A 6,654-nucleotide genomic window follows, 5' to 3' on the forward strand; every position below is an offset into this window, starting at 1 on the left:
CTTCCATTTTGCACATGCCAATGATATACACTACTCCTTAATTTATCGCTAAATAACTCATAATTCATCATTAATATGTCATTAAATAGAATTAAAATTTTTTTTAATCATTTAACGATAAAAATTGTTATATTAGCTACATCATTAAAAAAAAAAGAAAAACACTTTTACTTTTACCATTGACATTATAACAGAAAAAAGTTATATATATCGTTTTCCCCGACCCATATTATTATTTTATTATATATAAATGGTAAAAGTATTATCATATCATTTGGTTGGTAAATATTAGGTTTGGATTATTCAAAATTTATATTTAGTGAATTTAGAATTTGTACGATTTTATTATATGTGTATATATTTTGAATATTTCTTCCATATTCATATACACATAATTCAAGTCAGAAGCAATGAATTCAATCAAACACACAAAATCCACCTCTACAAATAGCTAGCCAACACAACATGATCGGCTAGCCAGAGGCGGAACCACGTGTAGTAGAAAAATTCAATTATCCTTAATCAAAAATTTATACAACACAATCAGTGTGTATATATATATTATTAACACACATAATTGAGATAATATATACTTGAAGACAAATTTAATAAATTTTTTAATAAAAAAATTTGAATAATTTAAACCCCTTACGATATTCTGACTCCACCTCCGCTAGTAGCTAGCTAGCTAGCTAGCTTTGGTGTTTAAATCTTACACATAATTGTGTTGTACAAGTCCAATAATTATTCAAGAAAAACTTTATGGTGCCAACATTTTTGCAACTCAGTACTTATATATATCCTGCAAAGTTAGCCAGAGAAAAGAAATGATTTCTCTATAATTAATATTAATAATAAAAAATATATAACACTCTGACATGGTTTTAAATATAATAAAATCCTCAAATATTAGCTGTTGTAATAAAGAGAGTAACCACCAAATTACTTTTTAGTATTCGATATGCTAAGTAAAGAAATATTATTTTAAAAGTATATGTATAATTTAAATAAATATTACGAGAGGTAATCTGACGATTAGGGGTGTGGATGGTAGGGATGGATCTTTGAGGGTGATGGGGTGAAGGTGAATGTGAGGAGTGTTGGAGGGTATTGGAAAGAGACAATCAACGTAAAATCTGACTTACGAAACTTATTTTTTCTATTTTCATCAGAAAAAGTTAATATTTTCTTATTTTAAAAGAATTTTTTTTCCTAAAAAACTCATTTTCCAAAAATTTCGATCGATCAATATGAAATATTGAAAGAAATATTTTTTTCTCATACCAACAAACCCTATTAGTCCTCTTCAATTCCCTTTATATGAGAGGAAAAAAATAGTATCATGCACATCATAAAATTTTGATTTTTTATATACAACGTGATTATATATATATATATATATATATATATATTAATTAAACGTAATTCTGACCGTTCTAGCTCCACCTCTATAATTATGCAACATAATTAGAAAAGCAAAATGAACTAAAACAAGTATGTTACATGGTAAACATTTTTACTCAATTCAATTCAATACAAACTTTAATCATGGGCATAGTAAATATTTATGATATGGAAAAAATAAGTTGATAACCTACTAAAAATGATAATTGATCATATGATTAAAATTTGCTCATACTATAAATAAATCTTAACACTATCAACTTGTTATAACTTCACCCCAAAAATTAATTTTTATTACCATATACCTTCCTCAAACATTTATGAAATTAGATTTGAGTGTTTAAACCAAAAAAAAAAAACTATATTTATTTATATAAATAATAATGCAATAAAAGTAGTACTCTCATATCTTTTTAAATTTCACAGAGCAACCATCCCTTATTGTCTGGCCTATTTAAATAACCATAGTGTACCTAGCTAAGCTAGCTACCCCACTATTTACCTATATATACATATATTATGGGCTAGACATCGCAGACCTACGCTGCTCAGATTCTTTTCAAATATATTATTTTTGAAGAATTTAAAATGTATTTGTAACATTTTTAACGATTCCGAATAATATAGTAAGTTAAACTACTTCTCCTCTAATTTGTTATGAATTGCTTAACTATCACTTGTATATGTTGATAGCAATCCGTTTTACCCCCACCCTACATACATACACAATTATTTTTTTTTTGTATAAGATTAGTTTTTTTTACTATAAGATTGAAACAATGCTTAATTAAGATGATTAATTAGTAGATATTAGAATCTAAATTAGCATTAAGCACTATTGAATAATCAAGTTTACACCTTTTACACAAAGATAAACGTTTTTTTTTTTTGGTTAAAAAGTGTAGAAATATATTGAATAACTGTTAAAGAATGACAAAAGTCTCATATCGGTGGTTAATGAGATGGGTGGACTCCTTATAAAGCTTGGGCAATCCTCCTCCCTTTGAGCTAGCTTTTGGAGTATGAGTTAGGCCTAAAACCTAATTTCACGTGGTATCAGAGCAGGGCCCGTCTCACTCGATGTTGGAGTCCCCAAAATCAAAATTGCCCACGCACCAGATGCTAAGCACTGGGCGTGAGGTGGGGTGTTAAAGAATGACAAAAGTCCCACATCGGTGGTTAATGAGATGGGTGGACTCCTTATAAAGCTTGGACAATCCTTCTCCCTTTAAGCTAACTTGTGGAGTGTTAGTTAGGCTTAAGACCTAATTTCACAATAACTCTGGATATCTTCGTATTTCTTGTTATCTCTTTAATGAAAATTTTAACTTGACTATTCTCATGAATTGTTCAATTACAAACAAATGACAAATTGTGAGTACATTAGGTTAATACTCATAATTTTATAGAATATATTATCACCAAAACAGAAAGAAAATAAGAAGAAGCAACAACAAAATAATATGACTTTTTTTAGATAAACTAATTTATATCTTTAATCAGTAGTATTTACAAAATCTAAGAGTTTTACTGCTCAACATATATTTCTGAATTTTCATAACAAGAAATCCACGATCGATATTTTCTGAACACATAATAGATTCATTTTAGTATGATGACCCATAAATTATACGAAAGACATATATCGTGTGATAAATTCGATTGAAAAAATATGTAAGAGATTTAAAATCTCACAATTTGGAAAGGTATCATACTCAATTAATTCAACCACCTTACATATGCTTAATATATATTTTTCATAAATGTGAATAAATATAACTTAAAATCTTAGTGTTAAAAACTAAATTGAGAATTGAGAATTTTTGTCTTTTTAGGTGTTTTATATATCTTTAAATGGTAAATGAGAAGGACAAGGGGTGTGGTTAAAAGGATTATTATTATTATTTTTTTGTCTCATATATAGTAACAAAATTTTAACCTTTTATTACCCAAAAACAAATTAAATTTATTTATTTTTTTCACTGAAATGTATGAAAGAATAAAAGATCACAGAGAGAGCAAAAACAAAAGGGCAAACAAGATGAATTTATATCAATAATTGATGAAAACGAATCTTCTCTGCCATTTTTTTCACTATGTTTTCACCACTTTGATTATTTTTTTAAAAAAAAAGTCAAGCAAATCAAGAAAAAAAAAAGAAAAATATTATTAAAATAGAAAAAATTAATAAATGAAAGAAAATGTAATTTCCATTAAATAATAAGTGTACAAAATGAGAAAAATCCAAAAGTTTCTCCTTTCCCTTTTCAAGAAACAATAAACCAAAAAAAAAAGGAAAAATTAAAGCCTTCCATGGTTTAAAAAATGTGGATATGAGTTTTAGTGGCGAATACAGAATTTTTCTAACTAAATAAATTTAATTTAATTTTTATATACTCAGTAAAAATATATTTATCACAATTAACTCCTAATTTAAGTGACAGAAGTAGAATTTTCACCGATAAAGCTATCATTTACTTTCTATATATAATTCTAAACCGACACATATTATTAAATATAATTTTCAGACGAAAAGATATCTGCTCTAGCTGATTTTTCAAAGCTAATTTCAGCAAGTCTTAAAAACCATAATTCACTATAAAGGTGTACAATAGGTAATTAATTAAGAGAATTCACAATAACAAGTATGCCAAGTAATTGAATTATCTAACTCATGACAAATTAAAAGTGAATTTAATAAAACAAATAAAAAACTATATATTATAACAATTTAAAAGAATTTACCATGAAAATTTGGCTTGATTATCTTCAAAGTGTACTCCATAGGAAGGAAAATGTAAAAAAAATAATAAGTCCAAAGCTTGCCATCTTTTCCCACAGCTTTCTTGGACTTTCATAGCTTCAAATCTCATCTCAAAATTATCAATTTAGAGATCAAAATTTAGCAAGAAGAAGTTCAAGAAAGCTGTGGAAAAGCATGACTAGGACTTAGTCATCGTCATCGATCAACAGCTAGCGTAAAACTTGTCAATTCTTAAAGATTTAATATAATGAAAAATTGAACAAGTTTTCTTTAAAAGGGAGAAGAATTTGAGAAAATATTTGATTTGTGAGAAGAGAGAAGAGTTAAAAAAAGACATAGGTCATATAGATATAGAGAATGAAACAAATTAATGTGTTGAATGGACCACACTAGCAATATATAAATTTTATTGTGTGAAATTTTAACCAGCTTTATAGAGGGGACTAAGGGAAGTAGGGTTCATTTTCCCCACATATAATGCCTACTTTCTTTATTTTGTGAGTGCTATGTGGGGTACCTAACATATCCCTGATCAATAGCGGAGTCAGGATTTTCAGTAAGGGGATTCAAAATTTATAGAAATAGACACACAAAATAGTTAAAGGGGGTTCGACATCTACTATATATACATAAAATATTATTTTAACCATATATAAATAGTATTCGAAAGGGGTTCGAATGAACTTTCCTTGTACCAAAGTGGCCCCGTCCCCAATCTTAGATGGCTCATAAACTATATGCATCAATATTCTTTTAAAATTTTAGTCAGAAATTTTGAATTCGAATTTCTGAGAATGAATTTTTTTTTTTAAAATAATCACTTTTCAAAATATCCTGTATAATGAATGAAAATGAATTTGATCGAGTCTTAATAGATATTAAAAACTAAAAGACAAAGAAAAACAATATTTTAAAAAACTTATATGCATTAAGTGTATGTTTGATATAAAGAAAATTGTATTTACATAAAATATCCCTATGTAAAATGTTTTCCTCGAAAATAAGTGAAGTTTCTCATCTATTTATACAATTAAGTTAATTTGCTCTACAATATATGTAACTTGCTACAACAAAATAGATTTAAATATATGTGCACACAGTCCCAAATTCATTTTCTATGATCAATATATTTCAACTTTAGATAACAGGTTCCTCCTTTTATTTTATTTTTTACCAGACTATTAATTAGTGTTAAAAAATTTAAAATTATTTTATAAGTGGTCTGATTATATAATTATTATTGATGTATTTTGGAAAAAAATGAGAAGGAAAATGATAAAGGCATCCCATCCTCATCACATGTCACCATGTGTCCATGATGATTTTTTATTTTTTTATACAATTGTTGGGAACAAAGGGTATGGGGTTTTTATGGTCCCCTAAAAAAATTATAAGTTTTATTTTCTGTAGAATCATACATATACACTTACTAATATATATTATCTTTGATTTAAATACATTCAAGAATGTAGATTTTTGTTTGTTTAAAGAAAATTTGGGTCATTCTGGAAAATTTAAGGAAAAAAAAAAGTGGACCCTATATATATGGCCTCCATTGCATGTGCATGCTTTTATTTATTTATTTTTATTTATTTATTTACTTACTTATTTATTTATTTCCTAAAATGTTAGAGGATTTGAGATGTGGAAATAATGAGTTGGAATCCTGCATAGTAATTTTTCTATTCATTTTATCATAAACTATCAAAAGATGTACTATAGTGAAAGATGTTGTGTTTTTGTTTGTTAGAAATATTAAATTTAAGCTTTAGATATAGAAAAACTATTAGTAAAGGGTGTTTTTTTCTTGAATGAGGCCCCACACGGCTATAACGTGAAAATTTTTTAATAGAGAGTGTTTTTCTTTGAATGAGATTCTATGTGATGTGTATTGAATTAACCTGACTTTCATATGAGTATCAAACATCAGATAAAAATCAAACTAAAAAAATTGGTTAAAGTGGGTTGTCAATTATTCATTTATAATTATTTAGACATAAGAATTACTCCCTCCGTCCACAATTAATTGTCATGATTTCTATTTTTAGAGTCAAACTATAAAAGCTATGATTAACATTTTAAGATATATTTTTTCATCATATTAATATGCAAAAAATTGCAATTTATATTACTTTTCATATGGTTTTTGAATATCTAAATTTTTTAATTTAAAGCATCGAATTAATGTAATCTAATTTTACTTTGAAAATTAGTCAAATTAACTTTTAAAAAGCACAATATAACAAATAAACGTGGAGAGCAAATATATGGTATAAAAGTGTATAACAATGATATAAGTGAAATAGCATAAAATCTGTAACGACCTGTTTAGTCGTTTTGAGCAGCAGATTTTATTTCTGGAAAAACTGTGTGAGTCGACGGAACCCACGACGGACCGTCATGGGCACGACGGGCCGTCGAGGGGGTCTCGTTCCAAAAGACTTAGACTTCTGAAATTTGGGTACTGAAATCGACTCTCTGAACTT

The 6,654-nt window shown here is 27.1% G+C and overlaps 1 long non-coding RNA gene across 1 annotated transcript; it reads right to left on the bottom strand.

Moving 5' to 3' along the window:
* Positions 1 to 518: 518 nt before the first annotated feature.
* LOC114077917 lies at positions 519 to 4,548 on the bottom strand. Its single transcript, XR_003579297.1, has 2 exons — positions 4,150 to 4,548; positions 519 to 802 (listed from the first exon to the last, which is right to left on the bottom strand). It is a non-coding gene; the product is annotated as an uncharacterized LOC114077917 (long non-coding RNA).
* Between the last annotated feature and the right edge of the window lie 2,106 nt (positions 4,549 to 6,654).

Source organism: Solanum pennellii, chromosome 7 (assembly GCF_001406875.1).
Source record: "Solanum pennellii chromosome 7, SPENNV200".
NCBI classification, from domain to species: Eukaryota; Viridiplantae; Streptophyta; class Magnoliopsida; order Solanales; family Solanaceae; genus Solanum; species Solanum pennellii.